General features: G+C 45.0%; 1 protein-coding gene across 2 annotated transcripts in view; it reads left to right on the plus strand.

Annotated features, from left to right (window-relative positions):
- The window catches only part of Cacna2d3 (calcium voltage-gated channel auxiliary subunit alpha2delta 3), an 837,667-nt gene that overhangs the window by 84,208 nt on the left and 726,185 nt on the right, over positions 1-27,274 (plus strand). The gene's annotated exons all lie outside the window — the stretch shown is intronic.

The following is a 27,274-nucleotide window of genomic DNA, read 5'->3' on the forward strand; positions in this document are numbered from 1 at the left end:
TAGAAGACATTAGCTGATACAATTAGTGTATTACAGGGATCACTTCTCATGTCTCAAACACCCAGCATTTCCATTCTGTCAGCTGCAAGTATTTCTGTATATCACATTATTAATATTTTCTAGAATTTTCTCTTAATTTGTAAACATACAGAGGAGCCTCCAAAAATGACCTTTGCCCCAAGTCATCACAGGGGACAGGCAGGGGCTCCTCTTCCTGGTCTCAAGAGCTGGTGAAGGCTCAGCAGGTTATCACCAGAAGCCCTCAGGAGAACGGGGTGGGTCTTACCTCCTGTGGCCTCATCATGAATGAGCCAGTTCCCCACATGACTCCTGCATTAGAGATGAACTGAGAGTGTGGCTGTGTTTCTGCTAATTCCTACAGCTCCCAACATGGTGCTGATGTTGCATGCCATTGTGCAAACAGCTGCTCTGGGGCAGCTGTGAAGCAGCCGAGTGTGCTCTATGTCACTGTCTGGAGGTGACACCACCACCTACTAAAAAAGTGGCAATGCTTGTGTACTTTCTCTCTTCCTTTCTATTTCTTTTTTGAAATAGACTTTTAAAAGATACAATACGTTCTGATTATGGATCCCCTCCCCCAACTCTTCCCAGACCTTCTCCATCTCCCCTTGCACTTAAACTCAAGTTCTTTTTTTCTCGATCTCATTAGAAAATAGGCATCTAAAAATAGTAACAAAATAAAAATAAGATAATAACAAACAATCCAGAATAGGATAAAACAAACAGAAAAGGAAAGAGCCAAAGAAAAAAGCACAAGAAACACACGACCAAGACACACGTTTGTGCATACAGAATCTCACAAAACACAACATCAGAAATTATAATATACACAAAAGACCTGTAAGGGGAAAAGAGGCCCTTCACAAATGCCACTGAGTTTGATTTGTGTTGGTTCTCTATGCTGGGCAGGGTTTGTATACCCAGTGAGACTCCAATGGAGAAAACCAATGTTTCTTTTGTGAGTGGTTATCAATTAGAGGTAGCGTGTGGATGAGGGTTTGTATTCACTTCCCTCAGTGCTGGGACCCCATCTGGCCCAGACCTGTGCATGCTGCCACAGTCTGTGTGAGTTCATTTGTGCATTGGTCCTGCTGTATTTATAAGGCCTTGTTTCCTTGGTGTCCTCCATCCTTTCTGGCTCTTATACTCTCTCCACCTTCTCTTCCGCAAGGTTCCCTGGAGTCATTTGGAGATGTTCCACGGGACTGGGTGTTCCAAGATCTCTCACTCTGCACGTTGTCCAGTCGTGGGTCTCCGTGTTTGTTCCCATGTACTGAAGGATGGAAGTTTCTGTGATGATGACTGAGAAGACATCAATCTATGGATATAGCAGGATGTCACTAGGAGTCACTTTATGACTAGGTTCCCTTAGCAGAACAGTAGCATTTGGTTTATCTCTCATGATCCTGAACCAATGGTGTGTTAGCGACTGACCGAGAAACTGTCACCATGTTTCTCATCATTTAGTCCTTAGAGATGAAAGCCAACAAGGGCCAGAGTTCCACTCCCAGGTGTCAGTCATCTTTAGGCTGGAGTTCCCACCATGTGCTAGAAGAAGTATTGCATAAGACAGACTCAAACATGACCCAAGTTGAGCATCCCCAAACTGAGAATTCAAAGCTTCATGCATCAAAATTTGAAAATATTAGAGAACCATATCATGAAAAGGTTTCATCTGTGAAATAAGTAAAGGCATCATGAATGGTTAGCTGCCGTCATGTGGATGTGGTGCACGTGAAACAAAATTAAGTTGAGTCCTATCCCCGGTGTGTCTCTGTATGTCTGCAGACATTACCACATTTGAAACTATCCTGAACTCAAAACACTTCTGATCTCAGGCATTCGAGAGTAAGGACCATGTAACTTGTCCTCTAGAGGAGGAGAGAGGCAGATGTGACCTCTGCTCAGTCACCAGCCTTGTTGCTCTTGCCCAAGTGCCTGGCTACATCATCCATTCCTTTTCCCTGACTACCCACACTGCATTTTCCATCCATCCTCTCTGACTGTCTGTGCTGCTTCCTCCATCCCTCACCAATGGTCCACACTGCACCTCCTCCACCTGTCTATTCTGTATCCTCCATCCCCCACCAATAGTCCACACTGCACCTTCTCCACCTGTCTATTCTGTATCCTCCATCCCCCACCAATGGTCCACACTGCACCTCCTCCACCTGTCTATTCTGTATCCTCCATCCCCCACCAATGGTCCACACTGCACCTCCTCCACCTGTCTATTCTGTATCCTCCATCCCCCACCAGTGGTCCACACTGCACCTCCTCCAACTGTCCATGCTTCTTCCTCCATCCCCCAGCTGCTTACACTGTATCCTCTAACCTACACACTGACCCACTGACTACCTACTCTGCCTCTCCCCTGACTCCATGTCCTCTCCCTTCCCTGACTGCCCACATAGACTCATCCATCTCTGTACTCTCTCTACTAATGTCTGTTCTTTAGAAGAACAGTCACACGAGCCCAAAACCACCTACTCCTTACTTCAGTGTTCGCTCCCCAGCCTCAGTGAGGGATAATTGGGAGAAACGGCATGTATTTATGGTATACTATGTGGTGCTTTGATTGCTGTATGCATACGTCGTGAAATTGTTAAATCAGGCTAATTAGCATACCCAGCACCTCACACACTTAACATTCTTTGTGGTGAGAACATTTGGGTCTCCTTACAGCAGCTGTCAAGTGTACGATATGGCGTTATTAACTACAGTCACTATGCCTATGCCATTCCTGGTTTTTAACATAGGGTTTTACTGTGTAGCCTTGGAACTTACTACAAAGATCAGGCTTTCCACCAACTCATGGATAGCTGCCTGCCTCTGACACCACACCTAGCCCATACCGGAATGTATTGATCCCAATTGAAACCTATGCTCTTGAGCAACAACTCCATGAAAACATCTTTGGCTGGGCATGGTGGCACATGCCTTTAATCCGGCACCCACAGGATACATCATGAGACTCCGCCTTAACCAAACAGTGCATATGCAGCCTTGATCTTAGGATTCTGGAAGCCAGAACTTATCTCCTGTTATCTGGGTTTGCTAGGCATTGCCTAGAAGACAGGCTAGGAGCAATATACATCCTTCTCTTTTTCTTGTGTTACTCAGTCTCAATGCTTAGACCAGAGCTCCCACATGTAATTTCTGAACCCACTGACTCATAAACTCACTCGAGGATCTAAGGCTGAAAATTCTATTTCCTCAGGTCTCAGCTGACCGAAGAGAAATAAGGAAAAGCAGGGAGGCGCTCACACATGCAAGTCTATCCCATTCAGCAGAGAAGCTTTTATCATGAGCTTGCTCTTCTTTTCTTACTTTAAGGATCCTTTACTTTAAGAAATGGGCATGGAGCTGGCTCAGTGAGCAAAGTACTTACTGAACAAACACAAGAATCTGAATTCAGATCTCCAGCATCCACAGAAAAGTTGGGTGTGCCTGTAAAATCAACCCTTCAAGAGAGAGGCAGGCAGTTGTTGGGGACTTGTTGCCAACCAGTCTAACTGAAATGGTGTACTCTGGACTCATGGATACTGTCTCAGAAAAGGCAGAGAGCAATAAAGGAAGACACTGGCAACTGATGTTCACCTCTGCATGTGCACAGCTGAGCACCCAAACCAGCAAGCATACACAGACACACACACACACACACACACACACACACACACACACACACACACACATCAGTCATGGCACTAAACAATATATGTGTGTACTTACAAAAAAATATTCCCTTTTTAATATCCTTGATTAAACGAAAACCCAGCATTCAGAGTCCTCCCCCTTCTGCCCTGGTTTTCGTAAGTTGTTAGTGCCTTTGAGAAATGAGCCCTCTGTTCTTTCATGTCCACCTGTGCCCACACACCTGTGCTGTCAGGTGCATGGGCAGGTGGATAAGAGAATGAGTCATTCATTGTGAAGGCTATCTTGTGTATGGAGGAAGTGGGTGCTTTGACAAATGATGTTCATCTATATATTGGGAATGGGCATTTTTAATGTCACTCTTGTTGCAGTAATACACTTGTTGTCATAGTATCACATTTCAATGATTATTAAAAAATCCATGCCTGGATGGATATTCTAAGTATATGTATGCTTAATAGAACAGTAGACAAAATTAATATTCGTATGATTGCTTTGCTTTAAAGTTTGTGTGGCTGGAGTACCAAACAGTCGTTCCTCCAAGTGCACGTGGGCTGTGCGAACACTGAGGCGCTAAGCCTGCAATAGAACTTCTGGATTAATATCAACATTTTAAACTAATTAGATGAAGCAAAAGCATTTCAAAGAAAGCATAATGGCTTCTCACACTCCAGCTGGAAGGTGGCACAGCATAATTGTCTGGTTAGAAAAGCTTTTTAACAGTTGCGATTTTAACTGAACACATTTGAAGGAAACCCAAGAATAATGCATTAACTATTTTGCTTTTGTCAATAAAGTAAGACCAGGTGGAAGGCAGTGGTACCCAGCCAGGCCTTAAAATCATCGTAGTGAGGCGTCAAGACATCATCCATTTAGTTAGCATCCTTCTGTGCACCTGCTGTACTCTTTTGTGTGTCACAGAGGATAAGTCCGAGGAGGGTCTCTAGTTTTCCAGAATTCTCTATGGTGGAGGGAGACACATATGAAGTACATCGCAGCAGGGAGTTTTAGGTAGAGACCAGAGGTACGGGAAGGAGGGAGAAGACAGGAAATGTTCCTGCATGTGGTTTTACAGGCTGGGGGGAACATTCTGAAGGGGTAAAGAAAGAGGAGCCAGTCTCTTTTGGAGGAGTAAGGCCTGGCCAGGAGCCACCGGAGGGCTTCTCAGGGGGGTTCAGAGCAGAGGGCCTCCATGTCTCTCTTGGCAGACATCAGTCTCTCCAGAACTGCCTGCTCCTGGCTCTGGGTTGGGGAATGAAATGAACACTGGAATAGGCTAGCTTAGTGGTTCTCAACCTATCAAATTCTGTGACTCTTTAACACAGTTCCTCATGTGGTGACCCAACCATACAATTATTTCATTGCTGCTTCATAACTATGGTCTTTCTACTTCTCCGAATCGCAATGTAAATATCTGGTATTTCTCCTAGTCCCAGGCTACCCCAGTAAAAGGGTTATTTGACCCCCGAAGTGGTCATGACCCCCAGGTTGAGAACCATTGGGCTACCTCCTTCTTGCCTTTGTTCTGTTTCTGTTGCAGTGATAAAACGTCCTGGCAGAAGCTCCTTAGAGGACAGATGTTAATTTGGTTCATGATTCCAGGCTGTCATCTGTCACTGCAGGGATCAAGGTAGCCGGAGTGTAAAATAGCCAGGCCCAGAGTCAAGAGCAGAGAGAGGATGGGTGCCTCCATGTAAAAGGAACGGCAGGCTGCATCCTGCCACTTGCCCAGCTAGCTTTACCCGAAATAATTACATGGAAACTGTATTCATTTAAACACTGCCTGGCCCATTATCTGTAGCCTCTTTCACATCTTGATTAACCCATTTCTATTAATGTGTGTAGCACCACGAGGTGGTGGCTTACCAGGAAGGATCTTAACCTGCATCCATCTTGGAGAGGAGAGCTATAGCATCTGCCTCACTGCCTTCTTCCTCCCAGCATTCTGTTCTGTCTACTCCACCCACCTATGTTCTGACCTATCAGGCCAAGCAGTTTCTTTATTAATTAACCAATGAAAGCAACAGAAATACAGAAGACCCACCTACATCACCTCCATGTTTGTGCTCACCTCACTTTCCCCGTGGTCATGTGTACAGGACCCAAACCCAGGAGCTCTTGTCTCCACTTTCAGGGTGGGTCTTCCCACATCACTTCACCAACTAATACATTCAAGTCAGTTCCCTACAGACACAACCGTGAGTTAATCTGATCTAGAAAAACCACCCAGTGAGCCTTTCTTCCCATGTGAGTCTAGACTGGGTCTAGTTGGCAATTAAAGCTGACTGTCCCAGGGCCTTCAGGGATCAATAGTTAAGGTTTCAGAGACAAAATGGTGGTCCTGGATGACCGACACAGGACTCTCAATGTTAGAAGCAAAGCGGCACAGGGATGGAGAAGAGGATGTCAATCAGAAGGACGGGTCAGGGTGACCTGACTCCCAACCCAAGGCTGGGAAAGAGATTGGGGTATCCTTTGTAGGTAGCTTCTGGCTGGAGAGTGGCCCTTGACATGTTAGACTTGTGGCTTCTACTATGGATCAACATTTATGGTTTATGATGCTGAGCTACTTGTTTGTGCCATTTGTGAGAGCAGCCACAGGAAACTAATCCAGCTAATGCCTAGAGAGGAGAGGATAGAGTGATGTGCTTCAGTTCCTCCCAAGCCTGGGTGTGGTGATGGAGACACCCATCTTATTTCCTGGGACAGTCTGTGCATGGCCTCTATTTTAATGGTTGAGCCAAGCTCAGCCGACATCAGAGCCGTCCCTCCTACTGCTCCATGGTCATCCCTTGTAGGAAGGTGGCCATGGACAGCTAGAACTGGTTGATACAAACCCCAGCTCTCACCTCAAAGGGTGTAACAGTTTATTCTAGAGCCACTATTACTTCAGACTCCAATAGCCAAGAACCACAAATTCATGTGACCCCCAAATGCTTTATTCCAACATGGAAAATGGTCTCATGAAGTTTGTAGCTACAGAACACAAGAAAGTAATCAAGCAAGGCATTTTTTAAAATACGTAGACAGAAACCTCAGGTGTGGGGGGTTGTTGCAGCAGAGGACCTCTGGTGTGGGTTTCAAATGCTGTCTGACGATATTCTTGGCTTTTGGGTCCTGGAAGCTAGGAATCTGTTTCCACCTCCCAGGAAGGTCCTCACGACCGTCACGAGGATGGTAGAGCAAGCCAATGAATGGATGTTGGAGTCTGAAGATGGTCCAAGATAATTTGCCTTGGAACCTGCAATATTTATACAATCACCAAGTTTCAGGCACCCTTGTGACTTGTAATGTCTTTAGCATGGGTCTCTTTCCTGGGAACTTCAGTTTATGTTATCATCTTGGACTGGCACATATTTTGTGTGGTTGTGTTTTTCCTTAGCTTATATTTCCCATCCATCGAGGGCCGGGTGGGGAGTAACCGATAGAGTCAAAATATCTGATTTTTTCAGATAAACATGAAAAGTGATTATTACTATTTTTTAAAGAGTCTTGCTATGCAGCCCAGCTTTCCTTGAACTTAAGATTCTTCTGTCTTAGCCACAGAGATTACAGATGAGCACCGCACCAGGTTGATGGTTCCCCCCCCCCACACACATGAAACTTTCTGATATTGAAAGGAGGTTCAAGTTCTTTAATATCCAGGTTTTATTTGACCTAGGGTGAGGTAAAGGGCTCTGCTTTATAATTTTGTATTTCTTGTATTTTCTTCAGGGTCTAGTTATCTTGGTGTTAGCATAGTAATTTCCGCATCCATTTTAATGTAGTCGGTGCATTCATTTTCTATTGTCAATTAAACAAATACCACAAACCCATGGCTTAAAGCATCACATATTTAATTATTTTATATTTCAAGAAGTAAGCTAAAAGCAATTTTAAGAAATTGTCTTTTTGTGTATACGCTGTGTATATGTGCGTGTGTGCCTAGACATTCAGAAGCCAGAAGTTGATGTGGGGTGTCCTTTCTTGTAATGCCTGCTCTATGGGATGGTACGCAAGTTGGGAACCAGGCTGGAGACTTAAAAACACAGGCACACAGACAGACAGAGACGCGGGGACACGGGCCATCCTTGATACAAGAATGCCAAGAATGCCCACTTTATTGTGTTCAGGGGCAGCTTATATAGTGCTCTGGCCACGCCCCAGCTCTCGGGATTTTTCAGCTGCAGCCACCAGAACCCACTCCCCTGTCTCGTGCTCAGGGCAGCTGCAAACACAGGAAAACAAGTTGTTTTGCCCAGAGCAGCTACAAGTAAGTTGTTTACAGGAAATCCAGGGTCTGGGGGTCCACAGCCCCCAACACTTCCTCTCTGATTCTTCACCTAATTTTGTGAGGCCACTGGCTGTACTGGCTGGCCAATGAGACACAAGGAACCTTCCTGTTTGTATCACCAGCACTAGGGTTACAGATATGTGTCACTGTGCATGCCATACCCGCTGGCACGATCCCTAATTAGCCATCTCCCCGTGCCATCACCAAAATTGTGGATAAAGACTAAAATCTAGGTCTCCACAGAGCTGCATAGCTTCTGAGGGCTTCAGGGGGACCTTCCCTGCCCCCACTCTAGCCTCTGGAGGCTGACCTTTGCTCATGGCCGTTCCCCCACAGCACCTCCTTACCTGCTTTTTTGTTTTTTTTTTTTTAATTTTTGTTGTTATTTGTTTGTCTTGTAATTCACATCTCTTTCTTTCTTTTTTCTTCCCCATCTCCCTTATGAGACCTTTGTGACTCTAGAAATCTGACCCAGATAATCAAAGACAGCCTCCTACCTCAGGGTCCTTATGCTGAGTTAATGAAGCCTGTTCATTTTGTTTGGGAGGAAGCTCCACCCCAAGGCCCCTCCCTGGAATTGCCCAGGTTGCCTCAGTCCAGACTCTGCCCCTGAAAAGCTCACCATAGGTGGCTCCACCCCCAGAGGGCATTAAAACGCTCCCGCCTCATGGCTTTCCCTCCTGGTCTTCTCAACTTTCCTGGGGCCGCCCAGGAGTGCTTTGCTCAGAATAAACCTGGATTTATTCATTTGGTTTGATTGGCTTATTACATCAGTGACGGCAGATTCCTAATAACCAGGGATTCAACTTAACATGTTTTTGTTTTCGTTTGCATGTTGATAAGTTTTGAGTCCCCAGTTATTGGATATCCACTGCTGCTGATGTAATAAGCCAATCAAACCAAATTAATAAATCAGGTTTAATGAGCAGAGCAAAGCACTCCAGAGTGACTCTCACGAGGGCGGGAGAGGAATCACATGACAAATATGGCTACCTGGTCTTAAGTAGCCTATAGGCATCGTCTTGAGCAGCCTGAAGCAGGGCCTGATTTTGGCGGGCTTTCTCAGGGGAGGCGTTTGAAGAGGGCAACTCCAGGGAAGCGGCCACTGCTTGGTGCACTGATGGCGGGGTTTGGAGTGGGAGGAGTGAGACCTGAGTGTATAATGGGACCCCAAGCCGGAGATTCCAAACATTCCAACCTTTTTGGGTACATATGGACCTAAACACATGTGAGGTGATATATTCATGGTTCCGGGCAGTAGGACAGGCATTTTTGGGGGTGGAGGAGAGGGGTCATGCTTACTGTAGTCACGGGGTCTTATCCACCTATTGGTTTCCTTGTCCTTCTTTGTCTTCTTCCTACACATTCTGGTCTGTGCTGGAGGTGGCTCTTGCCGTCCCAAGAACTGCCCATGGATATGTTTTCCCTCTGCCATGTTTGGTAACTACCCCTCTGGAGTTTGCCATTGGTCAGAATGAGTGCTTTTACAGTGAATGTAAGCAAGTGCCCACTTCAGGGCGCCTTAAACAGTGCCTTTCCTAGAGATAGGATATTAACTCCCAGCATGCCTTTGACTTCCATTTGGATATCCTCTCCATTAGCCCAGGGACTGTCATGTCACCTTTAGGGACTTGGATAGAGATGCCTCAGAAGCATTGTGGGGTCTTGGTATGGAGATGGCAACTAACAGCCACCTAAACTCCGTTGGCTTGGGTAATGAGTCACATGCTCTTGTCTCTCCTGTCCTTCCGAGGAAGCCGGATTTTTGTCTCATCTTTCCAGACATACATCACATTATTCCCTTTTATGAGTAAAGGAAACGGCAAGTCAGCTTTGAAATGACAACCTCTGACCTCTGTAAGTGTCTGCACTTATTTCTTATGCATCATACTGTTATGTGACCCTCAGAATTTCCCTTGGTATTCTCACACTGACGAGCATGCATTGTAGATTTGTCTGACAGCTGTGGTTTTATTGAAAACTTGGCAATGGCGGTCATTAATAATCCCCAGAGCCTGGGAAAATTGAGCATATTTTGAGGCCCACTAAGAAGGTGTCAGTAATTAATAATTCTTCTTAATAAAGGGCTATCTTTTCCTGGCTGCCTGAAAGTTTCTGATAGAATAAACGCGCTGTTCAAACTTTCAAGACCCTTTCTGTGCTCGAAGTTGCATTGTATTAGCAGCGCCTCCCGAATCTCTGTGAGCCTTCCTTCTCTTCCCGGAGTTGCAAGGACTCTTGATTAGGAACTCCTCCATACGGCAGGCTGTCTACAGTATGGGGAGGACTGTGGTTTTCGTTACCCTCTACGTCAACATCTGGTTAATTGTCTCTGGGGACTGCTGTGACTTGTCTTCTGGCTCCATTCCATCAGTCTGCTCTGAAAGAACCCGTATTTGCAGTACACAGATATGGAGGGCTTTAGAGACATAATTACGCTTATCAGGCAAATGTTCAATCAAGCTTTCTTAATTAGGTGTGTGATTGTTATCTAATATCCCCTGCATAGAGAAAGCCTATAAAAATTATCCTTAGAAAAAAAAAGACAACGATTAACCAAAATATGTCTAAATTTACAAAGAATATTTGTGTAAGATTTCAAGAATAGCAGCTTGTAGCATGAAGCCATGTTTGGATGTGGCATTGGGGATTGGAAGGGTTGTCATGTAAGAGGACAGGGCTCAGGGTGGTAGCATGTGCATGCCGGTTTCAGAGCCCTTCCACTTTCCTGCAGCCGCTTCCAGGCTGAGCTGCTGGAGGCTCTGCAATCTCCACATGCCACCTGCTCTGTGCAAGGCACCTGCTCCAGCCTCAGGTCGCAGCCTCCCAAGGGTCCTGTCCTAGGGAGTTTGGCTGCCCACGCAGCTCAGCTGGCTTCTGTGTCTCTGTGTCTAACTGTAGCCTCAGCTGCCACCTCTCCTGTGTTCTCCCCCAAGGTCAGAGACTGAGATCGTTCTCTTCGGTAATAATGTTGGGTCCAGCACAGTGCTCCAGCAATAGCGGTGCCTTGCGGAGAGCTTATGGGGTGAATGGCAGAGTGTGCCTGTGTGCTAGTGATCAGAGTGAGTGGACTGGGCACAGAGGGAGCAGAGAAGGGAGGTGAGCAAGGGTTTGTGTAAGGTCAGCTAACGGGTCTCACATCTGCTCCCTGTCAAGCGCCAGGTGAAGCACATTCTAGTGCATCCCCTCATTGCGTTTTCACACCCACCCTGGTCAAGTCTGAGAAGATAATGAAATTCTCTTCAGCTCGGGCGCTGGTGATATCAGCACTGGCCACGTTACAGGTATTTTACTGAAAGCTAGAGAGGTGGGCATCAAGACCACAGTGCGGAACCTAAAATGTGCAGATGATGGGGGCGACAGGCGGAACGGAGACTGACCAGCCACAGCTGAAAGCTGTCTTCTGTTTCAGGCGCTCAGCGTGGTTTATGGCTGTCGTGTATCCCCTAGATCTTTCAAGTTGGCCAACTCCCTCTTTCCCATAATGTTTCCTCTGAACTGGGGGAATTTGCCTAAAGTCAGAACTGCTTGGGTTCATTTGAAAATTGAAAATTCACATGTTAAATGAAAGCTAATTTAAATTGAAATATATATAATTATGTCAGTTGTTGGGTTAGCATCGTACACTGGGGCTCTTATATTTGTGGGTTTGACTGGAGAGGTGGTTTGAAGGCTGTGCTGTTGACATATCCAGCAATGGATGGTTCTGGAAGAAACATTTTGTCCTACGAATTGATTCACTTACACCCCTCGAGTTTCACTTAATCTTTCACAGCTTACTCAGAATAAATACTGTGCCATGTCTTGTAAAATGGAGAAAACTGGCGATCACACAAATCACATTCCTTCTTTTTTTTTTTTTTGAAATTTTAATTGCATCATTTTCCTCCTTCAATTTCTGCCTTCTAGTCTCTTCCATGTACCCTCCTTGCTTGCCTTCAAATTTATGGCTTCTTTTTCTTGTTGTTTTGCTGATGTGCACACATATACACACAGAGACACAGACAGTCACAGACATATACATAGAGACACAGATACATACATATCACACGGACATACACATAGAGACACAGATACATACATATCACACAGACATACACAGACACACACATACAGGCACACATGCACACATATTGCACTTACAGACATATACCACACACAGACATATACCACGCAAAGGCACACACCACACATACACACACACACATATAACACACACACCACACACACGGACACAGGCAGACACACAGACACAGACATACTACACCGACATACACAGACCCTCAGACACAGACATGACACCCAGACATACAGACATACATACACAGGCACATGTACACCACAGACACACACTCAGACCTTTGTGTTACAGTTATCTGAGAGTTGCATTGAGAACCCCAACAGACAACCTCGCCATTCTGATTTTCACCAGTTACACACTGTGGAGTACTTAGGCTTTAAAAAACAATCTTCATGCCAGGCCTTGGTGGTGTTTGCCTTTAATCCCAGCACTTGGGAGGCAGAGGCAGGTGGGTCTTTGTGAGTTCAAGGCCAGCCTGTTCTACAGAGCAAGTTCCAGGACAGCTAGGGCTACACAGAGAAATTGTCTCAAAAAAAAAAAAAAAACCAAAACCAAAACCCAAAACAGGCTCTTTGCTACATTTCTAATTATGTAGTTTCCCTGGCCTTCTCTGCTTGAAGGTCTCAGTGTCCCTTTGTTAACCCTTGCATTTGGTAGAGAGTTTGTTCTCTAGAGGTTCTTGGAAAGACACTAGCAGATTCCTAGTTATCTTTCAGCTGTGGACAGCTTACCTGCCAGCTGAGGACTGCAGATGTACCTATTTTGTTGACATTTTCAACAAGTCCTGTGGTCTTTTGCTCTTCATTGTTTAAATCTGTGCTCCTTCAAATTATCATATCCCTAGATAAATCTTAGAGGTTTTTGTTTTTCTATATTGAGGTTTTAGACAATCAGTTATGAATTGTCTGGGTCTGGTTTTCTTTGGATTTACCCAGTTTCTGAGCTCCTAAGTTCTTGAATCTGTAGACTATGTCCCTCATCACATGGCACAACCATTGTTTCTTGTGTTAGCTTTTAGTCACTGATCAATTCAACATGAGAAACAGAGTCTTTGGGCTCACAGTTTTAAAGGTTGCAGTCCATAGTTGCTAAACTTCATTGCATCGGGCAAGCCGGTTCATCATGGCAGGCATTCAGGGTGGAGCAAAACCACTTGCCTTACTGTGTGGGGCATGTGCCATGCTTTGTGCAACCCCATGGGAGGCCTGCCCCCTTCTGAATGGAGATGGGGGAGAGGTTAATGGGGAGGAGGGTAGATGCCAGTTGGGGACAGAACCAGAGGAGAGGAGGGAGGGGAAGTTATGGTCAGAATGTAAAATAAATGAAAAACGCTAATAAAACGAAATAAAATAAAAATGTTTGCCTCATGGCCAGGAGCCAAGGAGAAAGAGACGATATAGGGAGGTTCACAATCCCCTCAAGGCATGCCTTAGTGACCAAAAGATCTCACGAGGGCCCACTTTTTAAGGCTTCTGCCATCAAGTCTAATACACAGGGCTTTGGGTGACTTTCAAGATCCAAACTATAGCACCCCATTCCAGGTCCCCAAAGGTTCATAGCCATTTGACAGAGCAAAATGCATCCAGTCCATTTCCAAATTTTCTCAATGTCTTAACTCTTTCTGCTTGTGCTTACGTGTAGAGTATCCTCCAGAACTCACGACAAAGTCTTAAATGCAAGCCTCTATAATATTCAAAAGGATAAATTACATGTTTCCAGGGTACATGGTTATGTTACTAGAGGGAAGAATAGAAGAAGTAGGGGGGATTAGAGGAAAGCCAGACTAATACACCGAAGGGGAAATATTATAGCTGTGTGTCCAGCATCTGGGGCACATTGTGTGGGTATGAACTCCCAGTGATTTGGGTAGACCAATCATAAAGATTTACTGTTGAGTCCCATACTGGCGTTCCCTTTGGCTGGATTCTCATACTGTCTTCAGTTTGCATGTGTAGATCCTTGCCTTGTTGACCTCTATATATTCCTAGTGTAGTGGTTTTCATCTTGACTTTGGGGGTCACATATCATATATCCTGCATATCAGATAGCTACATCATGATTCATAACAATAGCAAAATTACAGTTATGCAGTGGAAACCAAAAAGTTTTATAGTTGGGGGTCATCACAAGATGAGGAACTGTACTAGAGGGTCAGGTCACAGCATTAGGAAGGTTGAGAACCAGTGCTCTAGGGTTTCTGTTTAAACCTTTGCTTTGCTCTCGTAACTCTGCACATTGCCTCACCAGGGATTACTTTCAGGAATTCTGAACCCATAACAGATTGACTGACCTTTCAGGCTTTCTTTTTGAAAGCTTGGCAGAAGCCTCCTGTAACATTTGCATCCAACATGTGTTCATAACAGCATTGTGTTGATGAGGCAAAGGGAAGCTGTGAGCACGCACTGTACCTGGACCAGGTGAACCACAGCTGCAGCAGCCTCTGGATGTCCTGTGGGCTGAATGGGGGTAAGCAAATACCTAGACATTTTCAGGTACACAGGACACCCTAAATACCTTTCTTGAAAATATTCACACAAATTTAGATCTCTAGACTTTTTGAATCTGTGATCGGTGGGGTGGCCTCCCAGATTCCTCAAATGACCTTGAGATGTCTTTATTGCTGGCCCAATGCTTGGCTCTTTTAATTCTTACTAATCAGTATTTCTCTCTCAGCTATATCTGTACACATATTCCTTTTCTCACCAACCTGTGAGGTTTTAAAATCTGTCCTGATTGTCTTTGTAAATTTGGCTAAACGCAGCTTGTAATTCCCCTGTCACAGTCTGAGCACTTCAGTGCCTCGAAATCTCCTCTTCCAGATAAATTAGTCTATCATGTTTAAGTTTAGCTTCCTACAAAGAACCAGAGCATGAAAGAGCACAAATAGGATCCATGAGGTAGCTCAGGTGGCAACTGCCAAGTCTCATGATCTGAGTTCAATCCTTGTGACCATGTGGTGGAGGGAGAGAACACACATGCATACATACATAAGTAAGTGCATGTAATGAAAGGGAAGGAAAATATATCCAGGTTCATTGCTGTGGTCTGATGTGATAGCTTTAGTCTAATTCACTAATTCATTTTCATTGGAAGCAACAGCAGGTCCTTCCCTGTTTGTCTCTTTTCTAGATTTATTGTGTCCTGAGCTCTCTCCAGAACTGAATTGTTCTTCAAACTACTCTTACGGTATGCTTGGCCTTTTGTAGTTTATCCCTTAAACATTTCCAAACTCCTCCTTGAAACCAATCCCAAACTTCCTGCATACTACAAGTGTGTGATAGCAGCGAGGGCTGCCCCGTTCTTGACAGCCACTCCGTGTTCCAGCTCCATCATTTGAACAGATACCCCGTGTGGTATCTGTTAGTTTTAAAGGTTTCAGCCTGTGTTTGGCTGGCACTGTTGCTCTGAGGAAAGTAACACATTATGGTGGGGAAGCACAGTGGAGTAAGCCTGCTCATCCCATGCCTGGGAGCAAAGGAACAGGGAAGAGATTGACATCCCACAGTGTCCTTTGGGGCATTACCTTAAGGGCTGAAACCCTTTAGAGTGTTACTTTTAATGCTTCCCCCAGCTACCAGCTGTGACTGAGGACCAGGAAACATTTATACAACAGATCTATCTACCTACTCTCTGTCTGTCTGTCTGTCTGTCTGTCTGTCTGTCTATCTATCTATCTATCCATCTATCTATCTCTATTTATTAGTTTTTTTGAGACAAGGTTCTCTGTCTGTCCTGGAACTTACTCTGTAGACCAGGCTGGCTTCGAACTCATGGAGATCCACCTCTGCATCCAGAGTGCTGGGATTATTAAAGGTGTGTACTACCATTGGCAGGCTTTTTAAAAAATTTATTGACAGGGTCTTGCTGTATAGCAAAGACTGGCTCAAACACATTATTCTCCAATCTCAGGCTCAGGGGTACTTTTCGGGTGTGTACCACCACACCCTGCTGACTAGATTTTTCAGTCTGCCAATACATGGTACTTTTGTGTAATTTTCCATGTTTGGTTTATTAATAGCCTTTAAAAGCATATATAATCTGTAAATAAACACATCTGTTATTTTGTAAACATCACTATTTGTTTCTCGATTCTAGAACATCCGGTTGGCTTCTAATAGAGAACAACCAAGACACTGGTAAAATTTCTTGGATATGTTATTTATGTGATGACTTCTGAACTGCCTCATTTTTTCCTCTCTACTTATTTTTTTAAACTTTTAAACGTTCTTTTTATTTATTCTTTGTGTCTTTCACATCATTCATCTCCATCCCATCCATTTTCCATCTCTCTGGATCAACCTTCTGCCCTTGCATTGTTCCCCCCTCCCCCCGCCAGATAAAATTTAAGAGAAAAAAGAAAATAGAAAAGAAAAATGGGGGGAGATCTTGTCATGGAAGCTGCAATGTGACCCAGTGAGCCATGCAGTAAACCCTTTTGTCCATGTGTCTTTACTTGCAAGTGTTCATTGCAAAGTCATTGGTCTGGTTTGAGGCCTCTGATTTCTGCTACATTATTGCTGCTGGGCCCTCACTGGGACTCCTTTTGATTACCTGCTATTGCCCTGTGTTGTGGAAATCCTGCAGCCTCTTCATGTGCTACTGCAGGTCACAGATGGGATGGACATTGGAGTGGGCCAAGCCATAACCTGATTCTGGACCTGGGTAGTCGCAGGGTTGGCCGACCCACCAGCTCTCCCTTGTCCTCGCCACCAGGGTGAGCTCTTCTGCATTTTCTTGGTGAGTTCACACTTTGCAGCAATGAGCAAGGGGAGGGGCCAGTTCTCCTGTTTTGGCGTCCTCAGGCTCAGCTCTCCTTAGGCTACATCTTCAGGGCCAGCTCTACTGTGCTGCCCAGGCATGGTGTAGGGACCTCTCTCCCAAGTGCTGCAACAGATGAGAGCCAGGGCTAGCTCTCCAGCTCGTGGGACCTCAGGGCCAGCTCTCATGCCGGCTTTAGGCATTGGTGGGTGTGGAGGGACCACACATGGCTCTCCCACCCATATCACCATGTAACAGATGAGTAATGGGGACAGCTCTCTCATGTCTGCAACTTCAGGGCTGACTCACCCACGCCTCCACCAATATGATTGACTCTACTGTGCTGCCCAGGTGAGATGTAGGGCCTGCTCTCCTGAGCGTTGCAGCTGGTGGCAGGCAGGGGCAGCGCTCCTGCCCTTCTGACCCCGGGGCCAGCTCTTCCACCTGCCTCAAGTGTTGATGGGAGGTATTTTTTCTATTGACCCAATGTTATGTATTATTGATCATGGGTTGTGTGAATATGGACATTTGGATTGTGTTTCCCCCCACCCCCCACCCCTTTGGTTATGTGCAGATATCCTTGTCAATGTCAGACTGAGTAGCAGACATTGGATATTTTGGATATGAAAATGTGCAAAGGCTCCGATGCAGCTCTCCAGGGACAGCCTTTAGCTTCTTTCTAGACGTCTACCCTCAAGGGTCAGAGAGCAAATGGATGGTGACATGGCCAGTTTCTGGATAGCTGGTCCATATCTGGTTTTCCTTACTCCTGGAGGAGGCCTGGAATCTTCACTAGGGCTTATCTCACCAGTCAACAGTAGACCTAGCTTTTCTTCTTCCTTCTTTCCCTTCTTCCCTCATTCCTGCCCTCTTTATCTTCTTCTCTGCCTCCTCCCCTCTTCCTTCTACCTTTCTCCCTTTCCCCTCCTTACCTTCTCCTCTTCTTCCTCTTCTTTCTCCCCCCCATTCCCTTTGCCATCCACATGCAAGGTAAGCATGATTCTGTCAAGGCAAACCTGGAGCCTGTTTTGTTTTTTATTTCTCCTCTTGAGGACCACTTTCGGTGGCCCTTGGCTCTTCTCTGCCCAGAATTCTTATCAAGGAATTTTCAAACCAGAATGACACAGAGGACTCAGGCTGTCAACTCCCTGGTCTGTGGTTCGTTCTTTGTAGGCTAGAGTCTTGGCTCTGGCTCCTGGTTGCCACGATCCTGGCTGCCATGATAGTTTTGAAGTCTAATTTCCACAGATTCAAGCCCCTACACCTTTATCCATACTGAGAGTTGTGTTTAGCTGCTGAGTTACCTAGAGCCATGATAGAGAGGTCAATGGCTGTTGCATTTGCCTCAGTTTGTATTCTTTCTAGAAATTTGTCCCTTACCTTTGGCTGTTTTGATAGATGTATGTTTTTCTAATAAATGCTGTTTATACTCTATCTAGCTTTCCTAACTGTTCTTAGCAAGGGTGAGTATCTGCTGTGGCTACTCCCCTATGGCAGGAATCACAATTCAGGAGTGACTTTTCTCCTTTGTTGGAGGAAGCCTAATCTGCTAGGGAGCTCCGAAGTCAAGTTGAAGATGCAGCTCATTCCCTGTATGCTGACACACCTGCAGGACCGTTGTGGAGACTTTAGAGCATGGTGTTGTATGGAATCAGAGAGTAGCTCAAGGAGGGGGTGCACAGATGGGACTCATTTCACTGGACCAGCCATGTGCCGCTGTGCATTTCATGGGACCAGCCATGTGCTGTTGTGCATTTTACAGGACTAGCCATGTGCTGCTGTGCATTTTACAGGACTAGCCATGTGCTGCTGTGCATTTTACAGGACTAGCCATGTGCTGCTGTGCATTTTACAGGACCAGCCATGTGCTGCTGTGCATTTTACAGGACCAGCCATGTGCTGCTGTGCATTTTACAGGACCAGCCATGTGTTGCTGTGCATTTTACAGGACCAGCCATGTGCTGCTGTGCATTTTACAGGACCAGCCATGTGCTGCTGTGCATTTTACAGGACTAGCCATGTGCTGCTGTGCATTTTACAGGACCAGCCATGTGCTGCTGTGCATTTTACAGGACTAGCCATGTGCTGCTGTGCATTTTACAGGACCAGCCATGTGCTGCTGTGCATTTTACAGGACCAGCCATGTGCTGCTGTGCATTTTACAGGACCAGCCATGTGCTGCTGTGCATTTTACAGGACCAGCCATGTGCTGCTGTGCATTTTACAGGACCAGCCATGTGCTGCTGTGCATTTTACAGGACCAGCCATGTGCTGCTGTGCATTTTACAGGACCAGCCATGTGCTGCTGTGCATTTTACAGGACCAGCCATGTGCTGCTGTGCATTTTACAGGACCAGCCATGTGCTGCTGTGCATTTTACAGGACCAGCCATGTGCTGCTGTGCATTTTACAGGACCAGCCATGTGTTGCTGTGCATTTTACAGGACCAGCCATGTGCTGCTGTGCATTTTACAGGACCAGCCATGTGCTGCTGTGCATTTTACAGGACCAGCCATGTGCTGCTGTGCATTTTACAGGACCAGCCATGTGCTGCTGTGCATTTTACAGGACCAGCCATGTGCTGCTGTGCATTTTACAGGACCAGTCATGTGCTGCTGTGCATTTTACAGGACCAGCCATGTGCTGCTGTGCATTTTACAGGACCAGCCATGTGCTGCTGTGCAGCAGCAGCTTTGCTCTTTCTTGTCTCTAGGGTTCCATGGTGTTTGCTGTTGGGTTCTTTTTTTGTGCTCTTCCTGGAAATTGATTGTCACAGACCCCTGTGAGTTCCTCTTGTGTTCTCAGCTTGCATCATTTGACAATCCAATGACCTGGGGACAGGTTTGCAATTGTTTAAAGGAGCAGACCGTCAGAGCCAGAGGCAATGCATATCTGCAGTGAAACTGTATCTACTGGGCATGACAGTGCTGCTGCACACATGTGAGCTCACAGTGCATTTGCAACACCTGCATAAGACCAAGCCAGCCCAAATCCCAAATCCCAGCATGGATGGGAGGGGATCATGAAGTCCCAACTGAGAAACTCTTAGCGACTGATGGCTTCTGGGGTATGGACAGTAAGTTTTCTTCAGGGATGTGGCCCCTGAAAAGTTACCTGTGCTCCAATAGATGGTTCTATATCCATGCACACACAGGCAGCACTAAGTGGACTCAGTGTGTTTTAAAAGAAGAGCACTTGAAATTGGGAGGGAAATGTGATAATAGGTGGGCGGGGGGGGAGGAGGGTGCTGGTGGAGAAATGGGAGCGGTGGTGGGAAATAGGGATACATTTGACCAAATGATTATAAGCATGTATGGAATTCTCAATAAAAAAATAGTTCCAAGAGAAATGAAAAGGTAAAACTATTTTTATTGATCTTCAGGAGACTGCAGAGTGGAGGACTTTTGTAAGGGAACAAAGCAAAGCCAAGCTCTTGGGCACCTACACAGGGACCTTGAGTATTGCTTCCCAGCAAGCTCTGCAGCGTTCTGCTGGGCCACCTGAGCTCAGATGGGACAGGACTGGCTCTTGGTTTGATTTTGTCGCAGGAAATCCGTATATTATAATTTACATGCTGATTGTGACCCTGGCATAGTGTATTCAGCAAACTTGAGGCCTCCAACTCTGAAAAATAGACAGACAAGCAGGGTTAATGTGGCTAGGTGACACCAGGTGGCCTTTTTAAAGGCTACTTGTCTGCCTCCTCTCCCAGATCCATGGTTAGAAATTGGGGCTCTCAAAGCTGCCAGGGTGCAAACAGGTCTGATTAGAGATCAGGAAACTTAGGCTGCCTGTTCAAAGATCTATGTCCTCAACCTGAGTAGTCCCCTGCCTCCCACACTCTGCCCCAGTTTGGATTCCTCAGCTGGGTGGTGGAGCAGAGACCTGGGTCCGATCTTGGCTCTGCTTCTTTACTGGGTGTGTCCTCATGGGAGGATCTAACATCTCAGATTGGATTTCATTGTTTACTGGGTGTGTCCTTGTGGGAGGATCTAACATTTCAGATTGGATTTCATCGTTTACTGGGTGTGTCCTTGTGGGAGGATCTAACGTCTTAGATTGGATTTCATCGTTTTGTGAAGGGAATCACACCTGCCCGACACTGAGAAATGCGTTTAAGGAGAATGAATAAGCAAGTTATGTATTTACTCTGGCCTGGCCCAGTGGAGGGAACAGGGAGGTGGCCACAGAGCCATAGTCTTTTAGTGACTCCTTTAGGAAGTTCACAGGGTTCTAGTCACCTTTATTTTGTACAGGAAATTCAGACATTGGCAGGAGAATCATGAAGGCAAAGGCTTGCGACCTTTGCCTGCAGCTTCCCCAGGCTTCCCATCACTGCACTTTGCAGGGGATGCTTTCGGCCAGGGTGCCTGCGGTGGTAGATGGGTAATGTCCTCCCAAGTAGACCCAGAGCTGGCAGCATCACCTTGTCCCTTGGGAGCACACAGACGAGGCTGTCCTGTGTGCAGGTTGGGATTTCCCAGGTGACTTTGAACTTGTGCTCCGTGTTAATGTGAACCCAGCTTTCTGACTATGTCTATCCACTGAGGGCTTACATTGGTCTTCGTGAAAGACTTGGGGGCTTCCAGAGGTGATTTGGACCAGCAGCTGTGCATGCCTTGAAAGTCTCCTGGGCCTGGGTGCCTCCGCTCTGTGTGAGCATCTTTCTGTGATGTTGGATGAAGTACTGAGGATGAAGGCAAGCCTTCTCAACACCAGTGGTGGCACTGGCTCCAGTCTGGGGAGACTTGACTCTTTCCTGTTTGGGGCATTTATTCTATGACAGAAATCGTCTTTCCAAGACTGAAGGACTTATAGTTAGTTTCCTTGCAGAATTTGAAAGATTTTGATCAGTTAAGGATATCTGAAACCTCATAGAGTTTACTGTGTAACCTCATAGTCTTCTGTTTGTCTGTGTATATTATATATACACATGTGTGCACTTAATAGATTCGTGTGTATGAAGGACAGAGTCTGATGCCACCTTTTGTTTTAAGAAATTGTCTCTTAGCAGTTCAGTTTCACTGACTAACCACCTCCAGCTCCCTGGCACTGAGAATATAGTTTCGTACTTGGTGCCATAGCTGATTTTGTATTGTGGGTGCTGGGGATTCGAACTTAGGACCTCGTGCCTGCACAGCAAGTACTTTAACCACTGAGGCACCCCCATTACTATTTTTATACTGCTTTGCTCGTACAGTAATTATTCCGTTTTGGAGATACCAGCTCCCCGTTGTGTATTTGTGACTCTGAGCAACTTTTAACGTAACAATCCACATTTACTGTGCTGGGGCACACACACACACACACACACACACACACACACACACACACTATCTTGTTTAATGTAACAATCCACATTTACTGTGCTGGGACACACACATACACACTATCTTGTTTAATGTAACAATCCACATTTACTGTGCTGGGACACACACACACACACACACACACACACACACACACACACACTATCTTGTTTAGAACAGAAAGTGAAGTTTTAGTGATTTGGATGTAGATTAAAGTGGCTTCCCTTTCCTATCATCTTGACTCTAACTTACGATGCTGCTAAGTGATGCAGAGGGATGGCTTAGTCCCAGCAAGAAAGAGGATGGGATGCTTGTAAAGGTATGTTTAATTTTAAGTAAAAAGGAAAGATAAAAGGTATTCAACTCCTTCAGAGTGCTGATTATAATTCTGCTTTTTTTCCTTTCCTTTTTATCCTATACCGTGGTTTAAGTCTCTTAAAATGGTTAGTCTCTGGTGCTAAAAACAGGCATGAACTGAGAAGGCCATACAGCTTTATCATAGGGAAAATTGCTAGATTTTATTTTCTTTCCTTCAGTCTTATTGGTGGGGTATTTATTTCCTGGCGTCTCGGGGCTTCTTAAAAGATTAAGATCTGAGAGTGTGAAATTCTCTTTCCTGGTTTGCCTACACTACACTTATCCAAGAAAACGTTTCCCAAATCTCATCTGAATTATTTAAAGCAATATATATTTAAATCTGTAAATTTTGAGGGTTATTAATTTCTGAAAGGACATAATCATTTTTGCAGATCATTTTGAAGAGTGTCAACTATGACTTTTGCACGAGAGGCTCATGTTAGCAAAGAAATTCCAAGGCAGAGCCGTGCACAGGGGCTTCTGAGGGCAAACTGGACTCTGGGAGACAGCTTGCCAGTGTTGAGCTTCATTGAGCATGTTATAATCATAGCTCAAGAGACGCAACCCGGATGTACGAGAAACTGTGTAGGCCACATGTCCCTCCACAGGCTTGCAAAATTCCTTCTTTCTTGCCAAAGAAACCTAGATCAGACATTTTTATTCCAACAGGTATTTTATATAGGAATGCACAGATAAATCCCTTTGCCAAAGTAAAGTGCTGTCAATGCCAATGTATTTTGCTGAGCTGCAATCTTTCTCTCCCGCTTAACAAGACCAAATGCATGGAGACTCATGAAAATAAATCCCACATTTTCAAGCTTATTTTTAGTCACAGAAGGTGAAATCTGTTGCCAGAAGAGACCCAGATCTGGTAAATGTGATAGATGGTGATGGGCACGTGTGGTGACTTGGATGAACTTCATTACCCGGTTCTGCTTGGATGTGCCAGCTACAGCCTATAGTTTACAAACACACACACACACACACACACACACACACACACACACACATTTATATTTGTGTATTTGTATGTATGTGTATGCATACACACATGTATGTATGAATGAATCCACCAGGCCAAGGCTCAGTGGTCAGCAGTTTGACATGATGCCTTACTGTTCATCATAGTGACAGGACGGGAGCAATACCTGAGGGCTGGATTGAGGGTCCCTAGGAAATGAGCAGCTCCAGTGTCTTAGCTGTCAAGTATGGGGTGTGTGTAAGCATGTCTGTTTGATGAGCTCTGATGCTATCCTAAGAATAATTTACATAGGAGTCAGACAACCTGCCCATAGTCCTCACTGCCAGTTAACCAGAGGGAAACATGGGTTCTCCATGTTGCTATCCAACTTATAGGGTAAATATGGCGAGCCTTTTCGATTTATAAGTGTTTAACTTCTTGGTAGTGTCATAGTGATATGTATTCAATAGAAACTGTACTTAAATTTTTGAATCCTTAACTGATTTTGGACTGGCAGTATGTGGCATAAAACTCTGTTCTTAGCAGCAGTGGGCACAACTCCTAGTCTGCCCCATGGTCACCAGGGAAACAGCGGATGCTCAATAAGGAACCATGGGGCTAAGCTGGACTGTTTGGAAAGCACTTTCTCAGTTGATAGGTTTATCTTGATGTGGCCCCTTGAAGTCAAAGAGCATCCGTATAGGTAACTGGTGACGAATTATTCTCTAAGACGACTTCTGGACATCACTAGACTGCTGTGTTGGTCAATATCCCACAGCACTACTGTTTTACACTCAAGATACTTTCACCCAGCACAGTCGTGTGTGTATTTCTAGTGTTCACTTATAAAGCTTGTTGAATGACTAAAATGACTTTTTATAGACAGTACACTGAGTGACATCTGATCTTCTCAAGGCCTTGGTCATACGTTTCGTGTGTGTGTAGTTGTATTGGTCATATTCTGTTCCACCAAGGCAGGCAAATTTTCAGCATCTAGCAGATGTGGTAAGAAGATGACGTGATCCAAGGCCAGGAGGGAAGATCACATAAACTCAGGCAGTAGTACCAAGGCTCTTGCATCAGATGGGACTCCTTATTCTTGTGCCATCTGAGGCCTCTTTCTTGTGGTTTGGCTCAGCCTCCAATGCTTGGGTCCACTGGTTCACTATCAAGTATAGGTATATTTCACCTGCATGATCTTCTTGGTGGCCCCGGGGGGGGGGTGGCTTCAGCTATAAGCACAGGTGATCCTTTATTTATTACTTACATATAGTACATATGTCGGTGTTGTGTGTCCCAGGAAGGAAGAGCTCATCTACAGTAGTTAGTAGGTGAAGTGGGTGGATTCTAGTCTCCTGTCAGGACAGTCACTGGGTCTCTGAGAACTTGAGCATTTCAGACTCTGGCAGGGTGTTAACCCACGTGACTTGGTTCACAGGACTATCAGGAACATTGAATGTGCTAGCGAGGAGCCAGGCATGGTGGTGTATGCCTTTAATCCTAGTACTCGGGAGGCAGAGGCAGGCCAGCCTGGTCTACAGAGTGAGTTCCAGGAGAGCCAAGACTACACAGAAAATCCCTGTCTTGAAAAATCAACCAACTAACCAACCAAACAAATAAATACAAAAGAGTTAGTAGCTGTGATAATGTGACTGCTAGTTTCTCACAAATTAACCCACTTACTAAGAGGCATTAGGAGCCAGGCCCTAAGAATGTGTACATAATCTTACTTATAAATAATACATTGTGAGGTTTTTTTACATTGTGTATTTGCATATATGTGTTTGAATGCACATGTCTGTGTATGGGCAGAGGAGGAAGACATCAGGTATGATGTACCACTCTGCCTTTTTCCCTTATGACAGGGGAACTCACTGAACCTTGTAGCTGAAGGTTTCTCGCCTGTCTGCCAGTTCCCAAATAACCACTCTGAGCCATAATATTAGTTACTAACTGTTTTGCCTGTTAGCTCAGGTTTATTATTAACTAACTCTTACAACTTAAATTAACCCATTTCTATTATTTTATATTTTATCACAGGGTTCATGGCTTGTTACATCACATCTTGCTTCTCTGGCAGCTGCTTGCATCTCCCTATCTCTGCCTTCTTTTCCCTCTATCTCTGTTTGGATTTCCCACCTATATTATGCCCTGCCAATAGGCCAAAGCAAATTATTTATTAACCATTGAATAAGACATATTCACAGCATACAGAGGGTCATCCCACATTAGGACCTAGAGCTAGGATGGTAGCCAGTAAACCCCAGTGACCTCCTCTCTCTTTTTCCCCATTGAATTGGGGTTAGAGGCACACATGCAAGAACACTTGCTCTTTTTAATAATGTGGGTGCTGGGATTCATCCTTACTGCCATGCTCACTTAGACCACATTTCTCAATCCCAGCACACTCTGGGGTCCATTCTTTTCCATCATTCATGTGTTTTTTGTAAGCTCTTTTGTGGCACTGGAGAACTTGGGCTGCGAACCTGCTGATGTAGAATATAGGTATTTTTGTTTATGATAGCAGAGAGGCAGTAACAAAGTGACAGGCTTCAAATGATATGATTCAGACACAAAGTCATTGTGGTTTGAAGGAGAATGTTGTCCTCTCAGGACCCCGTAGGTCCAGATGTTTTAATACTTGGTTTCTAGTTTGTGGTTCTGTTAGGGTAGGTTGAAGATTGTGTGGCCTTGCTGGAGGAAGCTTGTCATGGGGTGTGCTTTGAATTTTAAAAGCCATGCACCATTTCACGTTTTCTCTCCTGCTTTTGGTTTAAGATATGATGAGATCTCAGTTTGCTTCTCTGACCACAATGGCTGCCTTCTGCTATACTTCCCAGCCCTGATGATTATAGATTCTTATCCCTCTGGAACCCTAAGTCTAAATAAACCCTGTCTTCTGTAAGTTGTTTTGGTCATGATGTTTTATCGAAGCATAGAAATGTAACTAATATAGCCATGTTGTAAACGACGCACCTATTTTTTGCAGACATTCACACCTTTACCTGACTTGGAATCTGATCCTCATAATAAAACGTTATACTGTTAAGATAAGTCTACCCCACTCCTGCTCCTGAGGAATTCTGTCTACCAAAGAGACAGACAGATAAATAGCTATATTCAACATTGTGCCTGTTGGCACATTGCTGGAAAGTGAATTCAGTCTGAGGAAATGGAGGGTGGCAGAGAAAATGGAGGCATGTGCAGAGTTGGCCCCTCTGATAGGGGGCATCTGACTGATACCCCCTCTTCTTAACCTCTCTTCTCTCCTCAGTACTTATTACCACCTAATATTCTTCTGTCTTTTCCATTATCAACTATGAAAGAAGAAATTTACCCTGTTAGTGTTTAGCCTTGCATCCCTAGGGAGTGGTCCAGCCTAGTGCAGAACAAACTGAATGAGTGATAGATGGTGATATTATGTGAGAGGCACATGCATGTGAAGTGATTGGCCAGACAATGGTGAGCATCACATATTTTGATGTCTGTAGCTCTGTCTACTTATGGAAACCGATCCAATGATATCACACTGGCAAAGCAACATCGTGACTCTTAGATCCATTTTCTGGAGCAATGTAGGAATAGTTATTCTTCGGTAGAGAAAAATTTGGAGGTGGGTGTTGGGCATTTCTGTGCTGTCCGGGCTATCATTGAACTGGTTTCAGTTTTCCAAGTGACTATGTCTTGTGTTGGCACACATTTATATAGCATGGGGAAAATTAACAGTATGGACATGGCCGGCTACCTGATCATCTCATCCAAGATTGATTAGATTGGGAGCAGGAGATCCTGAATTTCTTTCAAAAAGAAGTTAGAGATCACTAAATATAAATAATTGAAGGTCTGCTGACTCATCATAT

Source organism: Myodes glareolus, chromosome 5 (genome assembly GCF_982192425.1).
Source record: "Myodes glareolus chromosome 5, mMyoGla1.1, whole genome shotgun sequence".
Classification (NCBI taxonomy): Eukaryota; Metazoa; Chordata; class Mammalia; order Rodentia; family Cricetidae; genus Myodes; species Myodes glareolus.